The sequence below is a fragment of the Pan troglodytes genome, chromosome 3, assembly GCF_028858775.2.
Source record: "Pan troglodytes isolate AG18354 chromosome 3, NHGRI_mPanTro3-v2.0_pri, whole genome shotgun sequence".
NCBI classification, from domain to species: Eukaryota; Metazoa; Chordata; class Mammalia; order Primates; family Hominidae; genus Pan; species Pan troglodytes.
In genome coordinates, this window is record NC_072401.2 from 110,232,813 (window position 1) to 110,247,744 (window position 14,932).

Consider the following 14,932-nt stretch of genomic DNA (forward strand, 5'->3'; position numbering starts at 1 on the left):
TTCAGGAAGATAATAAACCTAATAGTGCTGAATTACCAGGACGTGTGTAGGGCTAGTGGTTGATTTTATTCCTTATCCCTGAATGTGCATCACCCTGCACTTTGCTGTAATCTTGAATTAAAGTGGCTCTGAGCCTCCTAATAGTAACTCATTATTGACAGCTTTAGCTTTCTTGAGAGGTCTCATGAGACATCTGAAACTCCTTCTGCCTGGAGCTGGAGCCAGGAAGCTTGGATTCTAGTCCCTACTCCTCACTTCCTATGGGGGATTGGCAGCAAGGCAATTCACTTTCCTGAGCTTGTTTTTATAGATTGGGTAAGATTCAGATGACATTTTACATGAAATGATTTTTAAGTTGGGGAATGTGCAAAAGATAAGCTATTGTGTGATATGTTGATAATAATGGTAACAGTAGTGAGTGCACTTATTTTATTAGTAGGTGTGACCTCAAGGCTTACCTAGAGTGTGTTTTCAGTTCTTTTAGTCCTCATAATGCTGAAGATCCTAGGCATAGGATTCTTTACCATTTACAGTGGAGGTAGTATTTGGGCAAGGTATTATATAGAAGAAAGATTATAAAATGTATGTTAGTCAAATGTTGCTAATTATTTGCCATGATATATAACTTGAAGAAGGAAGATAGAGTTTTGGGGAGATTATTATGTGGAGTTACACTAACCATGTGCTTTTTGGATAACTTTGGAGAGAGTAGAGGGGGCATATAGGCATTATATTTATAGATCATTTGTAAATTTTAAAATTTTTATTAGAGACAAGGTCTCACTTTGTTGCCCAGGCTGGAGTGTAGTGGCATGATCATAGCTCACTGCAGCCTCGACCTCTGGGCTCAAGTGATTCTCCCACCTCAGCCTCCTGAGTAGCTGGGACTACAGGTTCATGCCACAACACCTGGCTAATTTTTACAATTTTTTTTTGTAGAGATGGGGGTCTCACTTTGTTGCTCAGGCAGGTTTCAAACACCTGGGCTCAAGTGACCCTCCTGCCTTGGTCTCCCAAAGTGCTGGGATTACAGGCATGAGCCACTGTACCTGGCTCTACAGATTCTTTCATGCTCAAAAATAAATGAAAATACACTCTCCTTTATTTCCAGATGTACTTTTTTCTTGATCCTTGAACTACTTTCTTATTTTGTACCTCAGTAAACACACTTAGTGATTAGCAGAGGTTGAAGGAGAAATCACAAGCTGTTTTCCATAGTCTTAACTACATTCTGTCGTGGAATAAAAATGAGGATTGTCCTATGTGTTCCAGCAGAACTATTAGGTACACCATTTTCTGGGAACCCCTCCTTTTGAATTCCTCTCATTTTGAGGGTCACCATGGCCCAAAGCCACCACTGGTTTCAGGGGACAGTCCTAGGACTCCAGTCCACTCCCAGACAGGTCACTGCTCTGCCTGTCCATTGGTGATATATAAAAGATATGTATGTATGTATGTATGTACGTATGTATTTTTGAGATGGAGTTTCACTCTTGTTGCCCAGGCTGGAGTGCAATGGCATGATCTCAGCTCACTGCAACCTCCTCCTCCCAGGTTCAAGCGATTCTCCTGCCTTAGCCTCCCGAGTAGCTGGGATTACGGGCATGCACCACCACGCCCGGCTAATTTTTTTTTTTTTTTTTTTGTATTTTTAGTAGAGACAGGGTTTCTCCATGTTGGTCAGGCTAGTCTTGAACTCCTGGCCTCAGGTTGTCCTCCCACCTCAGCCTTCCAAAGTGCTGGGATTACAGGCATGAGCCACCATACCTGGCCAAAAGATGTTATATATTAAAGATCTACCAATGAAAAATAGTAAAATCTACCATTTATTCTATAGTTAAAATCTACCATTGAAAATGAATTTGTGCAGAAACAAATTAATTTTCAATTGTAACTGAACCTCTGTTAAACCCTAGTTGGAATGTAATTACTCACTAAGAAAACCTTGATTCAGGGCTTAAAAACCAGGTAGATAATATACAAGCACTTTTTCTTCACTTTCAGAACCATTAGTTCAAGAACTATTTAATGTTTCTTTTCAGTTTTCCCCATAACACTTTCTTTGTGCCACTAATATAGAATTTATTTTATGCTACTGGAACATTCCAATGCGTTGATTTTATATTGTCATATAGGTTGCACATACCTTGAAGGCAGAAACCTTGTTTTGTTTTTTCTTTTTCTTTTTTTTTTTTTTTTGAGACAGAGTCTCACTCTCTTGCCCAGGCTGGAGTGCAGTGGTGCAGTCTCGGCTCACTGCAACCTCCACCTCCTGGGTTCAAGCGATTCTCTTGCCTCAGCCTTCCAAGTAGCTGGGACTACAGGCATGCACCACCACTGCCAGCTAATTTTTGTATTTTTAATAGAGTGGGGTTTCGCCATGTTGGCCAGGCTGGTCTCGAACTCTTGACCTCAGGTGATCCGCCCGCCTCGGCCTCCCAAAGTGCTGGGATTATAGGTATGAGCCACCTGCCGGGCATGGTGCTCGGCAGAATTAAGATAAGAATGCTTAATCTTATTCTGGTGCTTTGTATATGCTGTGTGCTAAAGTGTTTTTGACTTAAAGTGTGAGGGTGGGAGAGATAGGTTGAGAAAGACAGAAGGAGAAAAATATTAAACAAATTTCACCTTTAGAATATAATGAAATAATTTTTTTTTTGAGATGGAATTTTGCTCTTGTTGCCCAGGCTGGAGTGCAATGGAACAATCTTGTCTCACAACAACTTCTGCCTCCCAGGTTCAAGCGATTCTCCTGCCTCAGCCTCCTGAGTAGCTGGGACTACAGGCATGCGCCACCACACCTGGCTAATTTTGTATTTTTAGTAGAGACAGGTTTTCTCCATGTTGGTCAGGCTGGTCTAGAACTCCCAACCTCAGGTGATCTGCTCGACTCGGCCTCCCAAAGTGCTGGGATTACAGACATGAGCCACCGCGCCTGGCCAATAATTTTATATTAATTGAATTTTTAGAACTTGCTCTCAATTTGACAGAAGTGACTTTATAGGATATAATATTACTATTTTTAAAAAGAACCTTAAAAATTCATTTAATTTTACATTTTAATTAAATTTTTAATTTAAAATTTTAAAAGTTAAGAATTCATTAACACTCAGGCAAGTCCCTTAGATGAGGCCACTGGAAGATCGAAGCCCAGCTCTGCTCAGGGCGGCTCCTGCAAAGGCTGTTTTCATTAAAGCCAGTTTTCATTAGATGAGTCTCCTGGGGCAATATATTTGTTTAGAGTTTATTATTTTAATTGAAATATAAATCTTTACATAGTTAGCACCTAGATTTCTGGATTTTTGTTTTGTTTTGTTTTTGAGATGGATTCTTGCTCTGTCGTCCAGGCTGGATGGAATGCAGTGGCGCGATCTCAGCATTCTGAAACCTCCATCCCCCGGGTTCAAGCGATTCTCCTGCCTCAGCCTCCTGAGTAGCTGGGACTACAGGAATGCGCCACCATGCCTGGCTAATTTTTGTTTTTAGTGAGATGAGATTTCACCCTGTTGGCCAGCCTGGTCTTGAACTCCTGACCTCAGGTGATCCGCCCGCCTCGGCCTCCCAAAGTGCTGGGATTACAGGCGTGAGCCACCGCACCCGGCCTTTGGATTTTATTAATACACATCTTTCCTTGGATTTACGGGAAAAACGTGCTAGTTGTGTATGTGAAGTCTTATTCTAATTCTTGCATTATTTGGATCTGGGACTTGTAGAAACATTTTGTTTGTTTATTTACTTGCTTTTTGATACATTTTCTTAAAAACAGAAAATTATTTGAAAGAAGATGTATGTGTAGAGAAGATATATTTCAAATAAGTGTGTTAGATTTGAGGTCACTGACATGAGTGGAAAGACTTGCAGCTGCAATTCTTTATTATGTGTGAGCTTATAAGGAAACTGGGCTCAAGGGCATTGAAGGATACATAACTTTCCTTGGCATTCAGGGTCTGCCCTCTGTCGGTGATATGTGCATAAAAATACCTTTATCCCTCAGAATTCTGCACTAGATTGAAATAAATTTTATCAATTAGGCATAGTGTATGGGAAGTCAGATGTCAATGAAGTAGAAAACCCTTTAAAAACTCAAACTTAAATTATAATTTTTCTCATTGTGGGATTTGCTGTTAATGCAGAAAGGATAGGGATAAAGTTAAAGAAAAACAGACAAATTACAGACATTTTTCAATTTCACAATTAGAAGAAGAAGTAATTTAAAAATCTTGAATCAAATGAGGGATTGGACATTTTCATTGATGCGGGAGTAAAGGCCACTCCATTTTCTCCATGCATTGAATACACTATTTGATTTTACATAAATGTGTCTTGATCCTTTTTGTAAACCAGTTACTCACTAATAGTAAACCCAGCGCTCTTGTTAATTATTAATGAGACTCTAAATATTCAGAGAGATAACTTTTTTAGTTCATTGCATAATACTGCCAATGTAAGGGTTTTTAATTTACAATGAAATTACAACTTCATGAAACAAAGTTATAATATAACTTTATTTAAAAATTAACATTAATGGGATTATTAAATAGTGTAAAAATACTAAAATTATATACTCTTTTGCATTGTTTTTATTTTTTATGTAATCTTTTCTTTGGCATTAAAAAACTAACATATGTGAGAAATCTTGGAGAAGAAAAATACATTTTTATATATTACTCTCTAGGTAGTAAATGCTACATCAGTGGGCTGTGGGATCTAACTGGATTTACACATTGACATTTTTGTAATTTAAAAACTGTCTTTGACAGTTTACAAGCATGAGCACAGTGGCTTATGCTTGTAATCCCAGCACTTTGGGAGGCTGAGGCGGGCAGATCACTTAAGGTTGGGAGTTTGAGACCAGCCTGGCCAACATGGTGAAACCCCATCTCTACTAAAAACATAAAAATTAGCCAGACATGGTGGTGCAGGCTTGTAGTCCCAGCTACTCAGGACGCTGAGGCAGGAGAACGACTTGAACCCGGGAGGCAGAGGTTTTAGTGAGCCAAGATCACACCACTGCACTCCAGTCTGGGCAACAGAGTGAGACTCTGTCTCAAAAAAAAAAAAAAAAAACATAAATACATAAATTTTAAAAAACTATCTTTGTTTTTAAAACTGACTTCAAAATATACTACAAAGCTATAGTAATAACCAAAACAGCATGGTATAGGCATAAAAGTAGGCACATCACCAGTGGAACAGAATAGAGGACAAAGAAATAAATTCATACACTTATAGCCAACTGATTTCCAATGAAGACATCACAAACATACATCGGGGAAAAGGCAGTCTTTTCAATAAATGGTGGTAGTCTCGACAATAAAGTCAGTCTCTTCAATAAAGGCAATCTCTTCAATAAATGGTGCATGCGAATATCCAATTTTCCTACTACCGTTTATTGAAGAGATCTCTATTTCTCAGCACATACAAAAGTCAACTCAAAATGGATTAAATATAAATGTAGGCCAAGCATGGTGGCTCACCCTTGTAATCCCAGCAGTTTGGGAGGCTTTGGTGGGAAGACTGCTTGAGGCCAGGAGTTCAAGACCAGCCTGAGTAATACAGCAAGACCACTTCTCTACAAAAAATTTAAAGAAATTAGCCAGGTATGGTGGCATGTGCCTGTAGTTCCAGCTACTCGGGAGGCTGAGTTGGGAGGATTGCTTCAGCCCTAGAGATTGAGGCTTCAGTGAACCGTGTTCACACCATTGCACTCTAGCCTAGGTTTTGAGACCCTATCACAAAAAAAAAAAGATTTAAATGTAAGTACTTAAACTATGAAACTACTAGAAGCAAACCCTGGGGAAATGCTTCATAACATTGCTCTGGGCAAAGATTTTTTTGGATAACAGCTCAAACTTACAGGCAACAAAAGCAAAAATAGACAAATAGGATTATACAAAACTGAAAAGCTGCACAGCAAAAGAAACAATGAATAAGAAACTCAGACAATTCAATACCAAGAAAACAAATAATATAATTTAAAAAATGCATGAAAGCGGGCATGGTGGCTCACGCCTGTAATCCTAGCACTTTGGGAAGCTGAGACCAGCCTGGCCAACATGGAGAAACCCCTTCTCTACTAAAAAATACAAAAGTTAGCCAGGCATGGTGGCAGGAGCCTGTAATCCCAGCTACTCAAGAGGCTGAGGCAGGAGAATCACTTGAACCCGGCAGGTGGAGGTTGCAGTGAGTGGAGATTGCACCACTGCACTACAGCCTGGGCAAGAGAGTGAGACCACGTCTCAAAAAAAATTATTTAAAATGTTTACTCCAAGAAATACATATATATGAAATAATTACAGCACTAAACCAGGATCCTTTGACCAAATCACAACCTCCTCTTTGATTCCCCTTCACTCTAGGCCTCTTTCAAATTCTTTTTCCTGAGCTGGAAGACCAGTCAGATGCCCGCAGGGTCAGTGCCAAGCACGTTCCCAGCTGGGCGACTGTGTACCTTTCTCTAAGAATGCATGACGTCCTTCCCCCCAACTCCTTGTTTTAAAGGATTTAACCCATTAGGAAGTTCATTTTTCAGTCTAAGCCAAAAAGAGGTGTGGGACATGGCAGTCTTCACTTCGAAGATCCCTTTCCTCCTCCAGTCCCTGTCAAGGGTTCTGGAAGAGGCTGGCTGTTGGGTTTACATGAGGCCACCGGAAGATCTAAGCCCAGTTCTGCCCAAGGCGGCTCCTGCAAAGGCTGGGACCTCAGGTGCTGCTTCCTCAACCCTCTCGGTGACCACGACTCAAAGGAGAGACCTGAAGGGTGCGAGGAGCAACAGGTGCTTGGGCTGCGTTCCAGGAAAGACACCTGTCCAGAGAAACGGATCAGGCTGTCGCATGTGAGATTGAATCAGAGATGGTGGTTTGGGGGTGATTTGGACAAATTAGGTTAGTTTAACAAAGCTCTGAAGTGGCAGAAGATCTCTCCTGGACTACTGATTGAACACAGAACAAGAGATGAGCATGGTGTCAGACTAAGTCTTAGAGAGATGCAGGCCAGTCTCCTCCCACAGGGCCTTTGGACTGCAGGGACAGACACTGCTTCGTACCCTCTGCCAGCAGGAGTCACGGTAAGGAGAGACTGGGGTGGAAACTTGGGGAAAAAGCAACAACAACTAGATAGCTTTTGGCATTTTAACATAGAGACAGTGATAAGTGGTAACAACAGCAAAAGAAAAAAAAAAAACGAAAAACTTGAAGACACCAATATTTAACAACCATTCACCCAAGTCTCACACTTAAGTTCTATTCCCATCGCCTCCATAAGCACCACTGAACTAAATATCTATTTTAAAGCACCCAAACTAGTCCAGACCCTCTGGAAACCAAGAGCCCCAGCCAGAGCTGTCGCCTGTCTTGGGTCCAGGTGAGAGCTGGGTTCTGGGAAAGGCACCCCGTTAGTCACTCAGCGCAGCGCACAGGGCGGCAAGCTCGGGCATGGGCACTTGACAGGGTCGCGGTTGGCAGTCACAGCATCCGTGCTGACACACGAGGAAGGGGATTCTTCGGTAATCCCAACTATTTGGTACCAGAGCCAAGCAAACGTGACTAAAGGGAGCTGGGTCAGCAGAAAGGTACCCCGAGTCTCAGCAATAGGACGGCCCGTGAGAGGCTGGATCCAGGCAGGAGAGAAAAGGAGACCAAAGCACGTCTTGCACAAGGCTGGTATGGAAAGGGCTGATCCTTCTTGCAAGAACGGGAGAATGCACTTAACTGCTGGCTGATCAATCTCTAATTGGCAAGTGCGGGTGACAAGGCTCGGCTCTGGCTCCACAGGGAGCCACGAAGCTGACTCAACTGATACAAATGTTCCCATCTCTGCCCCACCCCAAAGTCCCCATGGTTCCACCATCACCTGATTTTCATTTGGACTTCTTTTACAGCTAAAGTAGGCGGCATAAATGGCTAAACACAGACCCCCAACACCCCCACCAGGAGGAACACGGCAGATTCTATAATGGTGCAGCCAGAAGTCTGTGGGCGTATAGGCAGCAAAGGGGAGAAACAGAACCGACACCGGCCTCGGCTGATGTGCAAGAAAAAGCGGGAAAGGAGTGTCACGGATGCTTCTGAAGCACGCGAGCGTGATTTTGGACGGAGGCCGGCCAGCAGGGACCGACTTTGTCTAGCTGCTGCCGGTTCCTGTAAGGGACATTTTTTTCTGAGTAAATGGCGATTCCTCTTCCATGTAGCATCCTCTTGGATCACGATGCTAATTATAACTGGAAAGGGGTGTTTTGGGGAGTGTATTTAGGAGAGGAAGAAAGAAAAAACTTTTTAAAAAACCTAGATTGCTCAAAGTTTCTGCTTGTTTTGTAGGAATGGTAAGTCAACTATGAGCAAATATTTTAATTCAACATTAAGAGGAAAAAACATACTTTGGAAAGCATACACATAAAAAGGTAGTTAATGTTGGATCACTTGTAAAATGGAACCTCAGGGAGCCTAAACAAAAATCCACCTTTGGTCAACTTTTGCTTTTTTTTGAGACAGAGTTTCACTCTTGTCACCCAGGCTGGAGTGCAGTGGCGCGATCTCAGATCACTGCAACCTCTGCCTACTGGGTTCAAGTGATTCTCTTGCCTCAGCCTCCTGAGTAGGTGGGATAACAGGTACATGCCACCATACTTGGCTAATTTTTTGTATTTTTAGTAGAGACGGGGTTTCATCACATTGGCCAGGCTGGTCTCGAACTCCTGACCTCAGGTGATCTGCCCGCCTCAGCCTCCCAAAGTGCTGGGATTACAGGTCTGAGCCACTGTGCCCAGCAACTTTTGCTTTTTTAAATTCCTAGTTTGACTTCACGTCCCAGTGCTCATGGAAATGATAGCTGCTGCGAGAAGTGTGGAGTTGGAGGAGTCTCCAGGAGCATCAGAGGGTTGGGGGGTTGTGTTCTGGCAGTTTCTTGATCTTCTCTTTCTCGGTCTAGCATTTGTCTCTTGCTATCACCAAGGTGTGTGAGTAGCCCTTGGCGACCTGCTCTGAGAAAATGCTATCCACAGTCTTCACCTCTTGGGCTGCAGTGGAAGACTTGGGCTTGTGGTCCCCATAGCCGTGTTCCCCGAAGGTCGGCGACGGGCCCCAGCTGATGGTGCTCTCATTGGTGGCCACAGTGACGCTGCTCTTCCCACAAGCCAGGCTCCGTATTCTCCAGCCACTGAGGTCCTGCACTGCTTTCGGGTACACAGTAGATTCGTGGGAGGTGTTGGTGACCCCCAGAAAAACAGACCACCCACTTCACTGATGGCAAAGAAGCAGGTGTAACCAGCATAGATCTGGGACACCCCACATCCAGAAAAGTCAAACAGCTTCACCAGGCGGGGGACCATCTCATCCTTCTGCTCTGCATGGCCCAGCCAGCCATAGCCACTGGAGCCCCAGAGAAGACTTGCTTCTGGGAGTCCAGAACCAGAGTGTGGTTAGTGCCACTGGCCACATCTTGCACAACCACGTTTGGTACAGGTAGCATCTGTCAATTTTTGGTCTTCTCGATGAAGATGGCCACTTGCAGGGGCACCAGTTTGCAGTCGTATTCTATCTGCTGTGGCCAGGCAATGAACTTCCCATCCGAGTTGTGTCCCAGCTGACCATATTCAGGGCACCCAAAGGAACAGAGGTTTCCTCTGCAGTCTATTATCATACTGAATTCAGCCCCCACAGGCCATTTTGGTAATTGGCTGGCCGTTGTACATTCTCTGCGTGGGGCTGTGGACAGTGTCTGTCTGGTTGCCAAGGCCCAGCTGCCCCATCTTGTTCTCCCCAAATGCAAACACGGAGCCAGTTTCCCTCAAGGCCAAGGTGTGGTTCTGCCCACATGCTGCAGATACGATCACTTTGTGGCTGAGACCCTCGATGAGTCTGGGGGCTTCCACTCTCTTGGTGTCCCCATGTCCCAGCTGCCCCTTCTTTGAGGAATTTTTAAAAGCTGATCTCATAGAAATAGAGTAGAATAGTGGTTACCAGAGGGTCAGGATGGGGTGGGGTAGGTAGGAAGGATGGGGAAATGAGGAGAGGTTAGTGAACGGGTACAGGATTGCAGCTAGTTTGAAGAAATAAGGTCTAGTGTCCTATATTTGACTATATTTGACAATATTGAATATTTCAAAATAATGAGAAGGTTTTGAATGTTCTTACTACAAAGAAATGATGAATGTTTGAGGTGAAGGTAAGCCAATTACCCTGATTTGATAATTTCACAATGTATACATGTATTTAAAGATCACACTGTGTCCCATAAGTATGCAAAATTATGGGTCAAAAATACAATAAAATGTAAGAAATCCCTGTCTTTGGAAATTACTATTTTTCTCTCTCTCTTTTTTTGTTTTTGAGATGAAGTCTTGCTCTGTCACCCAGGCTGGAGTGCAGTGGCTTGATCTCAGCTCACTGCAACCTCTGCCTCCTGGATTCAAGCGATTCTCCAGTCTCAGCCTCCTGAGTAGCTGGGATTACAGGTGCCTGCCACCATGCCTAGCTAATTTTTGTATTTTTAATAGAGACGGGGTTTCGCCATGTTGGCCAGGCTGGTCTCGAACTCCTGACCTCAGGTATTCCACCTGCCTTGGCCTCCCAGAGTGCTGGGATTATAGGCATGAGCTACCGCACCTGGCCTGGAAATTACTATTTAAAGTTAGGAGTTATCTATCTACTTATTTGTTGTCCCTGTTATTTGACTTGTAGACTTTGGTATAGCCTGAATTATAAAATTCCTATTGTTAACTACATAAAATCCTGTTATTAATAAACAAACTCAAAAGAATACCAGAACCAAAGTTTCTTTATTATGAAGCCCTCTCTTTTTAAAAAGCATTCAGCAGAAACAAACAATATAGTGTATGCCAGAATATCAGCATCACTTCTAGAAAATGACTCCAAGTTTCATAGCAGTTTACTGGGTTCCATGGTTTTGGGGAATAGAAAAGCAGGGTAGTACCTGTCATACCTGTATTCAGTTTCCTTCTTCTACTGTACCCTCCCTTTTTTTTTTTTTTTTTTTTTTTTTTTTGAGATAGATTCTCCCTCTATTGCCCAGGCTGGAGTGCAGTGGTGCAATCTTGGCCCACTGCAACCTCTGCCTCCTTGGTTCAAGCGATTCTCCTGCCTCAGCCTCCCGAGTAGCTGGGACTACAGGTGTGCATCACCATGCCTGACTAGTTTTTCTTTATTTTTAGTAGAGACGGGGCTTCACTATATTGGCCAGGCTGGTCTTGAACTCATGACCTCGTGATCTGCCCACCTCGGCCTCCCAAAGGGTGAGATGATAGGTGTGAGCCACCACGCTCAGCCTATTGTATCCTCCTTTTATGAGTTGAAAGCGTCCCCTCAAAAGATGTTGAAGTTCTAACCCCCGGTACTTGTGCATATGACTTTATTTGGAAAATAGGATCTTTGCCGATGATCAAGTTAAGATGAGGTCATTTGGGTAGGCCCTAATCTAATATGATTGAGTCCTTACAAAAAGGGGAAATTTTGTCACAGAAACTGACGCTTAGAGAGAGAAGACAATGTGAATACACAGGGATAAGGCCATCTATTTAATACCAGCCAATGAACCCTTGAGGCTCCCAGAAACTAAGAACCCTTTCAAACAATCAAAATGCCAGGTTTTTTGTTTGTTTGTTTTGAGACAGAGTCTCACTCTGTCACCCAGGCTGGAGTGCAGTGGCATGATCTTGGCTCACTGCAACCTCCGCCTCCCAGGTCCAATCGATTCTCATGCCTCAGCCTCCTGAGTAGCTAGGATTACAGGCGCATGCCACTACACCCACGTAATTTTTTTTCTTGTATTTTTAGTAGAGATGGGGTTTTGCCATGTTGGCCAGGCTGTTCTCAAACTCCTGGCCTCAAGTGATCCATCTGCCTCAACTTCCCAAAGTGCTGGGATTACGAGTGTGAGCCACCACACTTGACAAAAATGCCAGTTTTCTGATTGTATGTTTACTTTTTGGTTTCCTGCATATACCCCAACATCCATATCTTTTACCTGCCCACCACGTTCCCATTTCTCTTTAAATCAGGTTTTGATTTTCTGAAAGTCTGAATGTTGAATTCACTGGTGTCCTGGAATACACTGCAAATAATTCCTACTTGCATTTCACTGACATTAGGTTGCCTTTCCCTGGGTAGGTTCTGCTTGCTTAAATTGTACATGTAAAGGTAACCTCAGCACTTTAGAGGACATACACAGTATGAATTCAAAATATAATTACTTTTAGGAGAGTACATAGAAGTACTCTGAACCATGGAGTACCACTAAATGGAAGCTTTTATTATAATTACTAATTTTACATGATACATGCAGTTATATATGTACTCTGATTCTTATCTCCTCCCTTACTGTGAAAGGGCTGGTTACATTCAGGAGAATGTGAAGGTCATTTCACCACAAAACACTCTAACTCAGAGTATTGAAGTATTAACTAGATTTATTCTGAGTATCAGTTTTTTCTTATGCATCCCTTTTCATTACCTGATTCACAGCTCTTATGAGTGATGTTAGTGTAAATGGTTGAATATTCTCAGAGTATAGTAAATATAACAACATAGCACCTTAATCTCACAATAAGGTTATTTTTTCTGTCTTAATTTTATCTTGTTTTATCCTTATATATTTTGGAATATGGATCAGCAGCTTTTTTTTTTTTTTTTTTTTGAGACAGAGTCTTGCTGCTCTGTTGACCAGGCTGGAGTGCAGTGGCATGATCACAGGTTACAGCGGCCTCAACCTCCTGGGCTCAAGTGATCCTCCCACCTCAGCCACCTGAGTAGCCAAGATTACAGGCATGAGCTACCACACCTGGCTAATTTTTACATTTTTGGTAGAGTTGGAGTCTCACTATGTTGCCCAGTCTAGTCTCAAACTCCTGAGTTCAAGCAATCCTCCCACCTTGGCCTCCCAAGGTCCTGGGATTTCAGGCGTGAGCATTAGTTCCAGCCAGCTGCTTCTATACAATAGGATTTATTCTTACCATGTTTTCTGACGTATTTTGTGCCATTTCCTGCTGTTCTAAGACACAAAAGTAAAAAAAAAATTTTTCATATAATATTTACATGTATATAATGTTTACATATATATTTCTATTTGATGTCTGGGTCCAGAGTTACATCTGAAATTTTTATTACGTTAACCATTATAATTGGCGTCCTACTGCTGTCAGATTTACTCTAACAAATAGATTACTGTTTATTATATTGAAGGAAGGGTGTATTGAACGATGGCTAGCTTTTGAAATGAAAATCTCAAGAGACAGTGACCCAATTTATTATGGGATTTGATATGTTTGATGGAGGGGACAAAAAACATTTTTAGCCAGCATCATGATTTCTAATTTTTGTTTGGGTCTTAGAGAAGAGGGAAGACTTCACCTTCCAGATCCCCTATGTACCAATTCCAGATGTTGGAAACAGACGTTTGGGAGATCTTTGGAGTCGTGTGTGGACTTGTGACCTCCTATCCTAAGTCCAGTCACAATTTTTTTTTTAGCATTCTTGAATTGTACAGTGAGAAATGAGTTGCTTTGGTCAAATGTTCCTCCTTTTTGCCATGGTGTACTCTGGGCATATCCCTAACTTTGCATTGGCTGTAAGGCTCTTCATTTCAGCTTTGTAGATGAGAGTGCGGTGCTTAGTTTCAAATTCTGGCTCTGCTACTTTCTAGCTGTGTGAGCCTGGGTGAATTACTCATCTTTCTGACTTTTAGTTTTCTAATGTGTAAAATGAGAATAATAAAGTGCCCAATTCACAGTGTGGTTGTAAGGATGAAATAAGATATATGGTGGCTCAGCATAATAGTATGTGGTAAGCACTAAGTCAATGACATCTATTATTACCTCTATACTTGTGCTGCTCAGGATGCGCGTCTTACTTGCAAAGAGCTTGGCTGCAGCCCTCTGAGACTGTTAAACTGAACTAATTGATCAGAGTTTGGTCACCTAGTGCCCACATTATATAGAGCCAAGGAACCGGTTAGTTTTGGACATGTTGGCGGATCACTTAAATTCATGCTACTGGCCTTGAAGGCCCTCGAACAAGAGCATTTTCTTGGTTCATTGCAAACCTATCACTAGTGTTAGAAAAATAACCTACGCACATGTGTGTTAGAGGCATCACCTCTGTGGAGGAAGCATCATTATAGTTACTTATTGACTTCTTGCTGTGCAATATTTTAAATAATAATGCTTTAATAATGTTTTAGTCAAAATGAAAATATCTTTAAGAGAGCTCACACACTGAATTGCTAAAAAGTTATATGACAAAAGAAAGAGTGCTGTAATGACATTTTTATGAGTCAATCTTTAATGCATGTCAATAAAATTCTGCACTATTCTAGTTGAATAGGAAGAGACTAGTTCATAAGAAGCCCATTACCCTAAGCTAGGTGTTAATAATCTCTTTGTCTGTGTTAATATTGCAATATGCTGCATAATGCCAGGCTTGGAATACAAAAGTTCAGGGTTATGTAAGTGTTCTGGCATGCACAACTCTTTGAGCAAGACACTTGGAATTCTAGCTTGTCCAGCAGTTTAACTAGGCTGCGCAAACAATAGGGGCAAGAATGTAGCCAAATGCCCCTATTTCAACTATTCTTAATATAGCTGTCTTTTGATGGCTTTCTCACAAATTGTTCAGTCCTGAAAGTCCCATATTTTTTTCCTATCAATAGTTTACCATCTTTACACTTAGCAAGGAAACTTGCTAAGTGTCTTAAGAGGTGGTGACATTCATTATTTTTTAATTTATCTGAAGAAAATTACCCTTTTCTCTCACTAGCTTTTATATAAAATTTAGTCCTTAAGCCGGTATATATAGTGTATAGGTACTTTTGGGACACTAAATAGTCAATAAAATGCAAGAAAAAGCATTTAGCTTTTAAGAGCAAATGTCTCACTTTCTTTTTTTTTTTTTTTGAGACGGAGTCTGGCTCTGTTGCCCAGGCT

General features: G+C 42.0%; 1 pseudogene; it reads right to left on the reverse strand.

Moving 5' to 3' along the window:
• Nucleotides 1–8,867: 8,867 nt before the first annotated feature.
• Nucleotides 8,868–9,931, reverse strand: LOC736342 (protein RCC2-like; annotated as a pseudogene).
• Between the last annotated feature and the right edge of the window lie 5,001 nt (nt 9,932–14,932).